The sequence below is a fragment of the Ursus americanus genome, chromosome 10 (assembly GCF_024610735.1).
Source record: "Ursus americanus isolate L20-20 chromosome 10, mUrsAme1.1.p, whole genome shotgun sequence".
Taxonomy (NCBI): domain Eukaryota; kingdom Metazoa; phylum Chordata; class Mammalia; order Carnivora; family Ursidae; genus Ursus; species Ursus americanus.
Window position 1 is genome coordinate 41,830,572 of NC_142136.1, and position 17,456 is coordinate 41,848,027.

General features: G+C 34.4%; 1 long non-coding RNA gene across 2 annotated transcripts in view; it reads right to left on the bottom strand.

Annotated features, from left to right (window-relative positions):
* Positions 1 to 17,456, bottom strand: part of LOC123801085 (uncharacterized) — a 424,009-nt gene that overhangs the window by 52,550 nt on the left and 354,003 nt on the right. For both annotated transcript variants that reach the window (XR_015725929.1, XR_015725930.1), the window contains exon 9: positions 2,654 to 2,732. This is a non-coding gene — a long non-coding RNA (uncharacterized LOC123801085). The remainder of the gene's footprint in view (positions 1 to 2,653; positions 2,733 to 17,456) is intronic.

A 17,456-nucleotide genomic window follows, 5' to 3' on the forward strand; every position in this document is an offset into this window, starting at 1 on the left:
GTTTTAACAAGCTTTGGTTTATGCAAGCGGTTGTCTAACATGCAGCTCTAATTTGAAGCCACACTTCTCAGCATGGTAATGAGGGCTCTGCTGAATGCCAGTGTTTGTGCATATATGGGAGCACTCTGCATTTAATTCAATCAAGAAAATAGAAACTTTCAGACTCTAGCTTAATTTGACTTTGCATTAACCATTCTGACGACACTAAAAAGTTCCCTATGAACTCACATACCTGAAAGAAAGATTAAGAGGACATGATGAAAAAGTGTACAACTGGCATTTACTTTAAAAGGAAAAATATTTGAACTTCTACTTTGGGGGGAAGGTCATGTCTCCTGTATCATTACTGCACTAATAATGTTACATGCGCTCAAGTGTGGTTTCAGAGAAAGAGCACAGAGCAAGGTGTGAATCTCAGTTTCACTCCATACAGTCATGTGGCCTCCACAACCTACTCCTGAGTTTTGGCATTTGTAAAATACACCCCCCTACGATATGCTATCTAGGATCAGTAAATAAGATGTACACTGAATGATTAAAATAAACATTCATCTTATTCAGAAACAATCGATGAAATCGCACACACATAAAAACATACATGACAAGGCACTAATATTATACACAATATTTTAAAATACAAATTTGATAAATTAGAAGTCATGGAAATATTCTAATTAAAACAGCTACGATGGAAAAAGTAGGTTTCCGGATATTTTTTTACTAAAATACAAAATAAAACATTTCATCAACTTGAAAATTTGTTGTTTAACAAAAGCAAATATTTTAGTGTATATAGTCTATAATATAATGCATTATATATTATATATAAATATAAGAAATACACAAAAAAGTAAATATTTCAGAATATATATATATTTATTCTGAAGTTTTATTTTTCTTACCCATAAAATCTGACGTTTTTCTATATTTATACTGAAATTTCATCTTTGCCTTCTATCCCTTAATACCGTATAATATATTGTCCAACTATTTGAATGTTTTTCCTTTATTTGCTGGTGAACTTAATTAAGTTTTATTTCATATTCAAAGCCAGATTGAATCAATTAATATATAAAAGGTACATCACTTTATTTTCCATAATTCTCCCTTTTGCTTAAAACTTTGCAGTGACTCACCTTTTTATTCAGAATCAAAGATTAAGTTCTTATAATGACCCATGAGGCTCCTACCAGTTACTGTTATTCTCCGGTTACCCCCTTCTCCAGCTACTTCTCTCATCTCATCCTTTATTTTCTTCTTACCCACTTGTTCCATTCAAACTGTCACTGGCTATTTCTTGTGACTTGAAAGTTCTTCCATCAGGTATCTTCATGGCTAATCCCCTTTCTTCTTCAAGTCTTTGGTCTCATGTCATTTTCCTAATAAAGCCTATTTTGCAATGCCACGTTTGAAATTAAACGCCTCACCACTTGCCTGTACTCTGGTTCCCCTTACCTAGTTTTTCTTTTCTCCTCTTTTTATTTACAGTAATAATTACAATTTAATGTAATTTAGTTATATGTTTAATGAGCATATGTACTTCATATCCCAGTTAGAATGCAATATTAAATACATCACATAATAAACTTAATTTTGCTTATTAAGCTTATTTTTATTTGCTTTATTAAGCTCACTGTTACTAAACTTACTGATTTTGCTTATTAAGCTTCATTGCTAACTACATCCTCCTCAATTTTTCATCTTCCTCCAACCATTGTTCACAATTTTTAAATTATTTTTTGTGGGAGTGATATTTTTTCAAAATCGGGCTCTCAAGTAGTACATGGATAATATGCTTTCTAAATTATTACATGTCTTTAAGATATCCTCACTTTGGCTGGTTACAGCATTTAAGGATTTTAGTCCTACACTTTCTTCAGTCTGTTTTCTCATATCAAGACTGGAAAAGGAGAAACCCAATGTCAGTCTGATTTTTTTCTCTTTGTATGAAACTTGTACTTTTCTGTCCGGAAGCTTAGTATGATTTTTTTTTTTTTTCTTCTGAGATCTGGAGTTTTATCAATATATGCATAGGAACATTTATTTTCTTATAAATCCTGTCTGGAATTTAATGAGATTTCAATCTGCTGAATTGGATTCTTACTAATCTCAAGGAATTTTCTCCTGTCTCTTCTGTAAATACTGACTTCTGTTTCATTTCATTCCATTTTGTTTTCTGAATTTATCATCTTAGTTTCTAGCCATCTCATTTTAGATTTATAGCTCTTTATATTTTGCCCTATGCTTGAAGTGATATTTTCCATTTCATTTTCCAAGCCACTGACATAGGCCCACCTTTCATTTAATACACTTTTGGTTAATTGGGTATTTATGTTTTCTTTTGTTTAGGAGTATGTATGAGTTTTCTTTTTTTTTTTTTAACCAAACTGACTACATTAATTACCTCCAACATTGTAGACAGATGATAGAATATGCAGCTAATGCGTTTATTTTGTTTTGCTTCTTGGAATTAGACACAATGATTTGAATTTAATGCTATTAAAATGAAAGCTAACATTTTTCAGCATCTTCAAATTGGCAACCTTCCTGTAACCCAACTTTTAAGATTGTGACCACTTTAAAGCACACACGTAACAATATACATATTTCAAAATATAGTGAGCTCGTTTTTATGAAAAGGGGAGTCACTAACCTTGATTTCCAAAATGAAGTATCTTTTGATGTTCTTCATACTGATGAGTCTAGTGAGGCACATTTAAAAAATGATGCAGCTGTAAGTTTAAGAAAATTTCATAAATTAGAATCACTTGGTTATGCCTAATCAGGAAAGTTCTATGTAATACAAGAAATACTCCCAGTGAAATCCTGAATATCAATGTTCCATTGCTATAGTTGTATAAATTTTTTATCCCATCTCACAAGATAAATTTGACATAATATATGATATACCAGTGAAAATTAGATTATATTTTTTCCTTTGAAATTTAAAATTAAAACTGATTACTATTTTGCTGAAAAGAATACAAAGAAAATGTACAGAATATTTGTATCCTCACTGGTTTATTAAAGAAAATGTTTAAACTCTTTATACTGAATGACACTGATAAAAAATTTAAAGAACAAAAGTTAAAAAATGGAACTCATCCATATGGTTGCCTAGCTTATATAAATATAGTGTATTAAATTATTTAAGATATCTTATCCTTACGCATATAATGCTATGGTTCAGTGATGCTTATTGTAAATGATGCAAAAGGCAATAGCAGAAGAAGTCATCACAATTCTTAAAAAAATGGAACTCTTCATCTCCTTAGGTTGAATTAATATTATAATCACTCATGAAGAATAGCAAACATATTTTTTAAGATAATCTATTAACAATAGTTTTAAGCTTTCTTTTTTCTTTTTCTTTATCTCTAGAAGAAGAGTATTAAGAAACAGGTTCTTTGTTACCAATTTCACCAACTACAAGACAGCATTGATCAGGGAAAATGTGGATGAGGAAGAATGAAATTTATTAACCTCCTGTGTTTGGAAAACACATATTTCCCAGACTGTAAAGATATATAATAGATTATATTATCCAATTTTTTAAATATCCATGAAGATGAATAAAAAGTTTGACACCCCCCAAAATAATATGATATCTTAAAAAATTTATTGTATGAGGTACTATTTCACTACCTGATATTCAATTCTTAGGTTTATTTTTTTCAGAAGAAAGTAAAATGCAAATATAAACATTGTTCAGAGACTTCAGATTATATCAAATAGTTTAAACCTAGAACTATTTATATAACAAACATTAATAACTCTATTGTTTATGTAATAAATACTATAACATTGCACTTTTTTCACTTCACCGAAAGTATCAGCAATTTAAAGGGAAGCAACCTACTAAGAAAGGTAATCACATGGAGGAGGACAAGCTGTTCTATATTTCCAATTTGAACTGAGATGTGAAAAGAAGGTAAACTTCCAGTTTTCAGCTAAGCATGAGTATCCAAAGGCATAATACAATAGTTTTCATAGATGTCTTCTTGGAAAATTCAATTAATTTTTATTAAAATAATACTAATTTCTGGCTTTCACTTAGAGTACAGTTTAAACAAATATCATTTCCACCCCACCACCAGCACAACCAACAAACTCTGGATAGCCTTCCAATTCATAACTTCTCTTTAATCCATCAGAGAACCAAGGAGACAGGGCAACCAACTAAACCTTAAACTAAGGAAAGTCAGATACCTCCAAAAGGATATCAAATATAAGTCTTTGCTTACCTGGAGCTAATTCTGCCAGACACTAGTGAAGGTCAGAAATATATATATGGAATGATATATTTTAAAAAGTATTAATAACTTACATAATAATATAAAGATTGAAAAGAAAAAATTCACTGTCTAATCAGAATTATAAGTTCATCAAAAAATCTTTCAAAGTTGAAGATGGGAAAAACTACTAGGCAAAAAATTAAGAGGGTATATTGTCAATAGACCTGTACTATATGATGTTAAAGGAGGTATTTCAGACAGAAGAGTTAATACAAGACAGAAATTTGGACCTACCCAATTAATAATGAGCATTGGAACTTCTATTACTATTTCTATAAGGTAACTCAATGTTTAAAGCAAAGCTAATAGTAATGTATTGTGTTTGTAGCATGTATAAAGAGGAAATGTATAATAATAGTACAAAAAGAACTGAAATAAGAGTGTACTCTTTTGGGAGTCTGGGTGGCTCAATCGGTTAGGCATCTACCTTCGGCTCATGTCATGATCCCAGGGTCCTGGGATTGAGCCTGGCATGGGGCTCCTTGCTCTGCAGGGAGTCTGCTTCTCCCTATCCTGTCGCCCTGCTTGTGCTCTCTCTCTCTCTGTGTCAAGTAAATAAATAAAATCTTAAAAAAAAAAAAAAAGAGTGTATTCTTTTAAGGTCATTATACTACATATAAAGCAGACATAATTTTATATAAAGGTAGAAACTCATTAATAGGGGTAGATATTTTCAGCTCCATGGCCATTATTTAAAATGTGTAAAGAGAAGTCAATAGTGAAGATAATCAAAACAATAAAATTATTAATATCAAATAAGGAGAGAAAGGGGGAAAATAAACAGATGGAACAAACAGAAAACAGCTAGCAAGATAGATTTTAATTGACCCTCAATAATTACATTACGTAAAAAAGTCAATTAAAAGCAGAGACCGTCATATTGGATATTTTATATATATCAGATTATATGTTGTCTACAAGAAACCCATGTAAATTTATAGAGAGAGATTGGCCAAAAGTAAAAGGATGAGAAAACATACCATGGAAGCACAAATTGAAAGAAAGACATAACAGCTATACTAAGTCCTATAAAGTTGACTTCAGAACAAGGAAGTTTATGAATTAAATAATGACATTACAAAATGATAAAGAAGATAATTCCCTAAGAAAATATACAATTCCTAAATGCATATGCATCTCATAACAAAGGAAACATGAAGCAACAACTAATAATGCTAAAAGCAAAGTAGACATGTCCACAGTTATAATTGGAGACATTAACATTCCCCTTTCAACAGTTGACTGAACAAAATCTGAACGACAATATCAAAACATTTGGCCTAATTGACATTTATAACCCCTCTTTAGTGAGAACAGAAAATGCATATTGTTTTCAAGTGCACATGAGAGAATCAAGAAGAAAAGCTGTATTGTGGGTCATAAAACAAAACTTAAAATATTTAGAAGACCAGTCATTATATATTTATTGGACCTTATTGAATCGGAATGAAGTAATAAATGTATTGGAAAATCTGCAAATATTTGGAATTAGCTCCCTTGTAAGTAACGAATGGATGAAAGAGGAAAACAAAAGAAAATTTTTTTAAAAGTTTGAATAGAATGAACATAAAGACACAATATATCAAAAATATGGAATATAGCTAAAGTAATCCTTAAAGAGAAATGTACAGCATTAAATACTTAAATTATAAAAGAAGAAAGTTCTCAAATAAATGAACTATGCTTCCACCTCAGGGACTACAGAAAGAACAGCAAATTGATTTCAAAGTAAGCACAGGGAAGGAAATAGAAGACAAGAGCATAAATACACAAAACTGACAAAAGAATAACAAAAAAATTAAATTAAGTGAAAAGCCAATCCTTTGAAAAAACAGTTGGTAAATCTGATCAAATTGATTTCAAAGTAAGCACAGGGAAGGAAATAGAAGACAAGAGCATAAATACACAAAACTGACAAAAGAATAACAAAAAAATTAAATTAAGTGAAAAGCCAATCCTTTGAAAAAACAGTTGGTAAATCTGATCAAGCTCTAAAATCCAAGAAATAAAGAAAAAGAGAAAAGACACAAACTACCAATATTAGGAATAAATGATGGGATAATATTACTAACCCCACAAACATTTTTTTAAAGATTTTATTTATTTATTTGACAAAGAGAGAGAGAGAGCACAAGCAGGGGGAACAGCAGAGGGAGAAGGAGGACATCTTGTCAATCTCATAGATATTCTTTCTAAATAGAGAAGAAACAACACATCTTTTAAGAGGCCATATTAATCTGATACCAAAACTCAATAAAAAGATCTTAGAAAATGAAAACTATAGACCAATATCCCTCATAAACATAAATACAAAAATTCACATCCAAACAGCAAATAGAATCCAGCAATATGTAAATAAGATATTATAACATCACCAAGTGAGTTTCATCTCCAAAAAGAAAAGTCAGTTCAAATTCAAAAATTAATCAAGGTGATTCACCTCATCAGCACATTAAAGATGCAAAACCATATGATCATCTCAGCAGGTAAAGAAATATTTCTTTAACAAAATTCATATGTATTTATCATAAAAATTTACGGAAACTAGAAATGGAAGTGAATTTCCTCAACCCGAAAAAGGGAACTACCATAAACCTAACATACATATTAGGAAACACATATATTGATGAAAGACTAAGTGTGCCCCCTGCCCCAGACCCCATTGTCAGGAACAAAGCAAATTTGTTTGGTCACCACTTCCACCATTCAGCAACATGCTGGAGGCCTTAGTTTGTTTAATAATGAACAAAGAATAAATAAAAGTCACATCAATAGTACAAGAAGAAATAAAACTTTTTGTTCACAGCTAACATGATGGTCTTCATAAAATCCTAAAAATTCTACAAAAAAACTTGATTAGAACTAAGTGAGCTTAGTAAGGTCTCAGAATACCAAGATACAAAAACCAATTATATTTCTAAAGACTAGAAATGAAAAATTGTAAATTAAAATAAAAATATCACTACTTACAATAGCACTATAAGTCTTACATACTCATCTAAAAATCTTGCAAAATATGTGCAAGATCTGTATGCTGAAAACTATAATACACTGATCAAAGAAATAAAAAATTCCTAAACAATTTGAGTGGTATTCCACTGTCACAGCTTGAAAGATTCAATATAATTAAATGTGAATTCTCTTTAAACTGCTTTCTAGACTTAATGTAATGTTAATCGAACCCTCAGCAAGCTTTTCCTTAAAGAAATCAACAAATTCTAAAAAAGTAATAATAAATCAACAAGTCTAACTTTCTGTAAATTTAGGTTATAAATTTATATAAAAAGGGTAAGGATCTATCATGGGCAAAACAATTTAAAAAAAGAACAAAGTAAGGAGTGTCTGCATAGCTCAGATGGTTAAGCGTCTGCCTTCGGCTCAGGTCATGATTTCAGGGTCCTGGGATTGAGCCCCAAGTCCAGCTCCCTGCTCAGCAGAGAGTCTGCTCTCCCTCTCCCTCTGCCTCTCCTCCCTCCTCATGTGCTCTCTTTCCCTCAAATGAATAAGTAAAATCTTAAAAAAAAAAAAAAAAAAGAATAAAGTAAGCTTACTAAAACTACCACTCTCTAGACCTCTTAAATGATACAGTAGTCAAGAGAGCCTGGAATTGGAGAACTATATAGCTCAGTGAAAGTAAAAACAGGGTCCAGGAAAAGATGCCTAAATAAAAGTTCAATGATACTCAACAAAGGCTTAAAAACAACCCTTAGGAGAAAGGATAGTTTTTTTCATAAATAGTGCTAGAACTAAGGGACATATGTTGGCTAAAAGTGAAACTCATCTCATGTCTCTTACGCAAATAAAAACTTAAAATATATCATAGACCTAAATGGAATGTAAAATAAAAAACAAACAAACCAAAAATATCTAGTAGAAAACAGAGGGGGAGATCTTACATTAGGCAAAGATTTCTCAGATTCAGTCCTAAAAACCACTCATAAAATAAAAGAGAGAAGCTGGACTTTACCATAATCAAAATGTTATGCAAGTTGGTAAAGTATATATATTTTTAAAGGAGTGAAAGACAAGTTACAGATTGGGAGAAAATACATTAAAATCACATACTTGTATTCACAAATACAAAGAACTCTCAAAGTTCAATAATAAGAAAAGCAAATATTCCCCAAATTGAACAAAATGTTTGAACAGATACTTCTCCAAAACAGAAATATGGATGGCAAATGAGCGCAAAAGAAGATGCCTAACATCAAATCATTGGGAAAAATAAAATTGAATCATACTGAGACATCAATATATGCTTATTAAATGGCTAAGAAAGTACCAAGTATTGCCAAAAATATGGAGCAACTGGAAGTTACAACATTTTTCTTTGGAATTCAAAGTGGTACAGCTATTTTGGAAAATGTTTTGTCAACTTGTTATAATGTTAAAAGGACACTTACTCTATGACCAATCAATCCTATTCCTATCTGTCTACATGAAATATAAGATGTATGTTCACCCAATAACCTATATACTAATATTTATAACAGTTTTATTTGTAATCAACAAAAACTGAAAACAGGCCAATTGTGTTTAACTATGAAAGCAATAAACAAAATGTTTTACATCTGTACAATGGAATATGACTCTGGAATACAAATGAATAAATAGACTAATAACACATGCAATGATACGGAAGATCTCAAATTGGAAAAAGCCAAAATAAAAAAGCTTTATATTGCATGATTCAATTCACTTGGCTTTCTTACGAACACAAATTATTTTGGCTTTCTTACAAACACAAAACCGTAGTGACAGAAAACAAACCAATGGCAATACTGGGGGAGGCAGTGTCTAGGGAGGAAGATGAAGCAATTTTTAAGTGTTGGAGAGGTTCTATATCTAGCTGTCAGTGGTAGTCACAAGACTGAATATATTTAGGAAACTAAAAAGAGTAAATTTTACTATATGCAAATTATACCTAATTAAAAATGAAAAAACATATTTATAATTATGTTTACATACAGCTGATAACTCTCAGTTCCTGCCAGTTTAGTTCAAAACTAATTCTTATTTGACAATAGGAAATAAGTTCCTTTTCTTAGATTATGTACCAAATGACTTTCTATGAGCAAAAAAAATTCTAGCCAATTATTCTAAAAATTTATTTTGTGATTAGCTTTAAATATTTGTAACTGTTGATAGTCAATATTCTTTCTTAAAAAGGAAATTTAGAAGCAAATACATGAAATTAGCCTTTTATAAAAGATCATAATAACAATAGCTCTTTTCTTTGAGGATACAATTGTGAATCTTTCCATTGTAACCTTAATAACCTTATAAAGAGTGACTTAATTGGGACACGTGTATTTTAGACTACACAGTTTCAGTGTATTACAAAAATTCAGAGCAAGTGTTCAATAGCCTTTTTATTTTTTCTTTGTTTTAATTTAAAAAATTTTTTTGGCAGCTCTCAGCCTTTATTGGTTACCAGAGGGGAGGTGGGTGGGGAGCTGGAGGAAATAGGGGATGGGGATTAAAGAGCACATGTATCATGATGATAATAAGAAAATAAAATGATAAAAAATAGTTTTTAAGTGATTTAACAGCTCACATCTTGCAAAGTACTTTTTAAAATATATACTGTAATTTAAATAGAAAAAACTCTGGTATGTGAAATTTATACATTAATAGTAACATATTTCAAGACTTACAGTATTTCAAAATAGTATTACAATCGAAGTTTATGATACCTTTACAGTGGGAATAAATTACAGTGGGAATAAGCATTGGGATGAACGGGTATTCTAATATCAGACAGCCCTATCCTTTGGATTTTTACCTTCTGAGGCAAAATTTTCCCATTTTTAACATGAGGGTAGAAAGACAGATGGATAGGAAATAGGTTTGCAAACTGATCAGATCTATGGCTCTAAAAAGTCACATTAACTATAAAGTAAATTCTCAAAGTGGAGAATGGGTTAGAGCTGGGAAAACATGGAAATGGAAAGTGTGTAGGTTGCCTACACTAGGTGGTGTTAACCAGTGAATGCCAATGGAGATAAAGAAAATCAGACTAAATATATTTATTTTACTAGAAAAGCTAAATAAAGGTAACAGAAAGTAGAATGCAAAATCTGTTGCAGCTGTTCACCTAGACCTTAGTCTAAGAACTCTTTTGTGTAAACTGCTAACAATCACATTTGTCAGCTAAAGGCTCAGGGCTCCACCAAGAAGTAATTTCAAAGGCTGGCAGTAATATTTACTAATATAAGCCCTCAAAAATTGGTGCCTCTGGCTTCCATGTGGGTGACAATTGGGAATTTCCATATTTCATAGAATCTTTCTCCCAACATACTTCCATATTGTGAATTTTCAATAGGTAGTACTAATGCAAAGGGATACATGCACCCCAATGTTTACAGCAGCATTATCTAAAATGGCCAAATTATAGAAACAGCCCAACTGTCCATCGACTGCTGAATGGATAAAGAAGTGGTACACACACACACACACACACACAATAGGATATTACTTAGCCATAAAAAAGAATGAAAACGTGACATTTGCAATGACGTGGATGGAGCTAGAGAGTACAATGCTAAGTGAAATACCTCAGTCAGAGAAAGGCAAATACCATATGATTTCACTCATATGTGGAATTTAAGAAATGAAACAGATACACAGAGGGGAAGAAAGGAGAGAGAAGCAAACCAAGAAACTTTAAAAAATATATATATATTCTATTTATTTATTGGACAGAGAGAGAAACAGCAAAAGAGGGAACACCAGCAGGGGGAGTGGGAGAGGGAGAAGCAGGCTTCCCACTGAGCAGGGAGCCTGATGCGGGGCCCGATCCCAGGATCCCGGGATCATGCCCTGAGCCGAAGGCAGACGCTTAACGACTGAGCCACCCAGGTGCCCCAAGAGACAGATGCTTATCTATGGAGACCAAACTGATGCTTACCAGAGGGGTGGTGGGGGAAGATGGGCTAAATAGGTGATGGGGATTAAGGACGGCGCTTGTTGCGATGAGCACTGGGAGTTGTATGGCAGTGCTAAATCACTGTATTGTACACCTAAAACTGATATTACACTGTATGTTAACTAACTGGCATTTAAATAAAAATGTACAAAAAAATAGGTAGTATGATCCCAGGATCCTGGGATACGGCACATACCAGGATAGACTGGGGACCAGAGGGAAATTAGGAGAGTCAGGGATCCTGGCAGCCACATGCAGACAGTGTAGTCCTCCTTGGAAAGCTTAACTGGGGAGATGGTGGGGGAGATTCCAGACTGGGTAGACAGGGAGGAGTGGTGGGTGAAAAACTTTGCTATATAGTGAAGCAGAGATCCAAGGGTTGAGGCAGCTAGAAGGGTTTGGAACAGGGCACTCTTACAGTGGATAAGCAAGGGTGGGTGCTGATGCATGCATGAAGGGTGCCCTGAGAGATAGAAATGGGCAACCAGGTGGATGCTTTCAGGGGTAAGCCCTTGGAAAGGGCCTGGAAGTTAGGAGAGGAGAGCAGGTAGGGGTGAGTGAAGCCTTCTGCAGAAGCCTTGAATATCCCTAATCCCAAGATCCCCTCTTAGGGGGGTATGCTTCCATATGTATTTTTCAGAAAAGGACACTGAAGCACAGAGAAGTTAAGTAACTTTCCCAGGCTCACACAGTGTTGAATTTGGAAAGGGAAGCCAGGTTTGGAAGTTGGCTGGCTTAGGAGCTAAGAAGGGAGGAGCAGTGTTTCCTCTGCATTTTCTGTGGTGGTTTTAGTCTAGGAGGAAGTTTAAGGAGAAGGTCCTGCCATTTCCAGGGCCAGCTACCCAGGGAAGTGCAGGGCTGTTGGAGTCCACCCAACCAGTCACTTGCAGGTACAGAATTTCAGAGAAGTTGAGCAGGCCTCAAGGCAGTGCAGCACCAAGAAGAACTGAGCTATGAAGCTATAAAGAGACACATCACTAAGGAAGACACCAGTCTGAAAAGGCTACATGCTGTGTAATTCCAACTAGATGACATTCTGGAAAAGGCAAAACTATGGAGACAGGGAGTCCAAGATGGCAGAGGAGTAGGAGACCTTAGTTTCATCTAGTCCCAGGAATTCAGCTAGATAGATATCAAATGATTCTGAGCACCTGTGAACTCAACCAGAGATCTAAGAAAAGAATAGCTGTAACTCTACAAATAGGAAAGTGATCACTTCCTGCAAGAATGACAAGATGGAAAAACTCACCTCAAAAAGGAGAACAAGAGGCAGTACTGACCGCCAGGGACCTAAACAGTACAGATATAAATAATCTGTCAAAATTAGAGTTCAGAATAATGATTATAAAGATATTAGCTAGGCTTGAAAAAAGCATAGAAGATACTAGAGAATCCCTTTCTGGAGAAATAAAAGAACTAAAATCTAGATAAGTCCAAATCAAAAAGGCTAACAATGAGATACAATAAAAAATGGAGGCTCCAACTGCTAGGATAAATGAGGCAGAACAGAGAATTAGTGATATACAAGATAAAATAAAGAATAAAGAATAAAGAAGCTTAGAAAAAGAGAAATAAACAACTACTGGATCACGAGGGGAGAATTCAAGAGCTAAGTGACAGCATAAAGTGAGACAATATTAGAATAACTGGGCTCCCAGAAGAAGAGGAAAGGGGTAGGATAGAAGGTATATTGAAGCAAATTATAGCAGTTAACTTCACTAATCTGGGGAAGGAAACTGGCATCTAAGTCCAGGAGGAACAGAGACACTCCTCAAAATCAACAAAAATAGGTCAATGCCCCTACATATAATAGTGAAACTTACAAATCTCAAGCACATACAAAAAATACTGAAAACAGCTCAAGGTAAGAGGTCCATAACCTACGAGGGTAGGAACATTAGACTCACAGCAGACCAATCCACATAGACCTGGCAGGCCAGAAAGAACTGGCAATGATATATTCAGAATGTTAAATGAGAAAAATACACAGCCACGAATACTTTATCCAGCAAAGATATCATTCAAAATAGAGGGATAAAAAGCTTCCAGGACAAAGAGAAATGAAAAGAATTTGTTTTCACTAAACCAGCCCTGCAAAAAATATTAAAGGGGGTCCCTGAAGTGAAGAGAGAGCTCAAAGGTAACATAGACCAGAAAGGAACAGAGACAATATACAGAAACAGTGACTTTACGGGTAGTATAATGGCATTAAATTAATATCTTTCAATAGTTACTCTGAATGTAAATGCGCTAAGTGCCCCAATCAAAAGACACAGGGTATCAGACTGGATAAAAAAGCAAGACCCATCGATATGCTGTCTTCCAGAGACTCATTTTAGACCCAAAGACACCTCCAGATTTAAAGTGGGGGGGTGGAGAACCATTTATTATGCTAATGAACACCAAAGGAAAGCTGGGGTAGCAATCCTTATATCAGACAAATTAGATTTTAAACTAAAGACCGTAATAAGAGATGAGGAAGGACACCATATCATAAATAAAGGGTCAATCCAACAAGAAGATCTAACAATTGTAAATATTTATGCCCCTAGCATGGAAGCAGCCAATTATATAAACCAATTAATAACAAAATTAAAGAAACACATTGATAATAATACAATAATTGTAGGAGACTTTAACACCCCACTTACTGCAATGGACAGAACATCTAAGCAAAAGATCAACAAGAAAACAAGGGCTTTGAGTGACACACTGAACCAAATGGACTTCACAGATATAGTCAGAGCATTTCATCCTAAAGCAACAGAATACACATTCTTCTCGAGTGCACATGGAACACTCTCTAGAATAGATCATACACTGGGTCACAAATCATGTCTCAACTGGTACCAAAAGACTGGGATCATTGCCTGCATATTTTCAGACCACAGTGCTTTGAAACTTGAACTTAATCAGGAGAGGAAATTTGGAAAAAAACTCAAATACATGGAGGCTAAAGAGCATCTTACTGAAGAATGAATGGGTCAACCAAGAAATTGAAGAAGAATTTAAAAAATGCTTGGAAACAAATGAAAATGAAAACACAATTGTTCAAAATCTTTGGGATGCAGCAAAGACGGTCCTAGGAAGAAGGCATACAGCAGTACAAGACTTTCTCAAGAAATAAGAAAGGTCTCAAATACACAACCTAACCCTACACCTAAAGGAGCTGGAGAAGAAACAGCAAATAAAACCTAAACCCAGCAGGAGAAGAAAAATAATAAAGATCCGAACAGAAATCAATGAAATAGAAATCAAAAGAACAGTAGAACAGATCAATGAAACTACGAGCTGGTTTCTTGAAAGAATTAATAAGATCAATAAACCCCTGGCCAGACTTATCAAAAAGAAAAGAGAAAGGACCCAAGTAAACAAAATCATGAATGAAAGAGGAGAGATCACAACCAACACTGAAGAAATACAAATAATTATAGGAACATATTATGAGCAACTATATGCCAACAATTTAGGCAATCTGGAAGAAATGGATGCATTCCTAGAGACGTATAAACTACCAAAACTGAAACGGGAAGAAAGAGAAAACCTGAACAGACCCATAACCAACAAGGAAATTGAAGCAGTAATCAAAAATCTCCCAATAAACAAGTGTCCGGGGTGGGATAGCTTCCCAGGGGAATTCTACCAAACATTTACATAAGAATTCATACCTATCTTTCTGAAGCTGTTTCAAAAAGTAGAAATGGAAGGAGAATTACAAACCAATATCCCCAATGAACATGGATGCCAAATATCTCACTAAGATACTAGACAATAGGATCCAACAGTACATTAAAAGGATTATTCACCATTATCAAGCGGGATTTCTTCCTGGGCTGCATGCATGGTTCAACATCCGCAAATCAATCAATGTGTTAAACTACATTAATAAAAGAAAGGACAAAAATCATATGATCCTCTCAATTGATACAGAAAAACCATTTGACAAAGTACAGCATCCTTTCTTGATTAAAACTCGTCACAGTGTAGAGATAGAGGGAACATACCTCAGTATCATAAAAACCATATACGAAAAGCCCACAGTGAATATCATTCTCAATGGGGAAAAACTGAAATCTTTCCCCTAAGGTCAGGAACATGGCAGGGATGTCCACTATCACCACTGCTGTTCAACATAGTATTAGAAGTCCTGGCCTCAGCAATCAGACAACAAAAAGAAATAAAAGCCATTCAAATCAGCAAAGAAGTCAAACTCTCACTCTTTGCAGATGACATAATATTCTGTGTGGAAAACCTAAAGGACTCCACCCCAAAATTGCTAGAATTCATACACGAATTCAGCAAAGTGGCAGGATATAAAACCAATGCACAGAATCAGTTGCATTTCTATACACAAACCATGAGACAGAAGAAAGAGAAATTAAGGAGTTGATCCCATTTACAACTGCACCAAAAACCATAAGATACCTAGGAATAAACCTAACCAAAAGAGGCAGAAAACTGTAGAACACTCATGAAAGAAACTGAGGAAGATACAAAGAAATGGAAAAACATTCCATGCTCATGGATTGGAAGAACAAATATTGTTAAAATGTCAATGCTACCTGAAGCAATCTATACATTCAAAGCATTCCCTATCAAAATACATCAAGTTTTTTCACAGAACCTGAACAAATAATCCTAAAATTTGTATGGAACCAGAAAAGACACCAAATAGCCAGAGGACTGTTGAAAAAGAAAAACAAAGCTTGTGGCATCACAATTCCAAACTTCAAGCTCTATTAAAGAGCTGTAATCCTCAAGACAGTATGGTACTTGCACAAAAACAGACACATAGATCAATGGAACAGAACAGAGAACCCAGAAATGGACCCTCAACTGTATGGTCAACTAATCTTTGACAAAGCAGGAAAGAATACGGAATGGAAAAAAGAGAGTCTCTTCAACAAATGGTGTTGGGAAAACTGAACAGCCACATGCAGAAGACTAAAACTGGACCATTTCTTTACAACAAACACAAAAATAGACTCAAAATGAATGAAAGACTAAAACTGGACCATTTCTTTACAACAAACGCAAAAATAGACTCAAAATAAATGTGAGATAGGAATCCATCAAAATCCTCTAGAGAACACAGGCAGCAACCTCTGTGACCTCAGCCACAGCAATTTCTTACAAGAGACATCTCCAAAGGCAAGGGAACAAAGGCAAAAATGAACTATTGAGATTACATCAAGATAAAAAGCTTCTGCACAGCAAAGGAAACAGTTGACAAAACCAAAAGATAACTGACAGAATGGGGGAAGATATTTGAAAATGTCTTATCAGATAAAGGGCTAGTATCCAAAATCTATGAAGAACTTATCAAACTCAACACCCAAAGAACAAGTAATCCAATCAAGAAATGGGTAGAAGACATGAAGAGACATTTCTCCAGAGGACATACAAATGGCCAACAGACACATGAAAAAATGCTCAACATCACTCAGCATCAGGGAAATACAAATCAAAACCACAATGAGATACCACCTCACACCAGTCAGAATGGCTAAATTAACCACTCAGGAAATGGCAGATGTTGGTGAGGATGTAAAAAAAGGGGAACCCTCTTACACTATTGGTAGGAATGCAAGCTGGGGCAGCCACTCGGGAAAACAGTATGAGGTTCCTCAAAAAGTTGAAAATAGAGCTACCCTATGACCCAGCAATTGTACTACTAGGGATTTACCCCAAAGATACAAATGTAGTGATCTGAAGGGGCACCTGCACCCCAACGTTTATAGCAGCAATGTCCACAATAGCCAAACTATGGAAAGAGCCCAGATGTCCATCGACAGATGAATGGATAAAGGAGATGTGGTGTGTGTATGTGTGTTTATACATACACAATGTTATATTACTCAGCCATCAAAAAAAAAAATGGAATCTTGCCATTTGCAGTGACGTGGAAGGACTAGAGGATATTACACTAAGTGAAATGAGTCAATCAGAGAAAGACAATTATCATATGATCTCACTCATATGTGGAATTTAGGAAACAAAGCAGGATCATAGTAGGGTAAGAGAGGAAAAAATAAAACAAGTTGAAACCAGAGAGGGAGACAAACCATAAGAGACTCTTAATCATAGGAAACAAACTGAGGGTTGTTGGAGGGGAGAGGGGTAGGGGGACGGGGTAACTGGGTGATGGACATTAAGGAGGGCACATGATGTAATGAGCACTGGGTATTATATAAGACTGATGAATCACTGACGTCTACCTCTGAAACAAATAC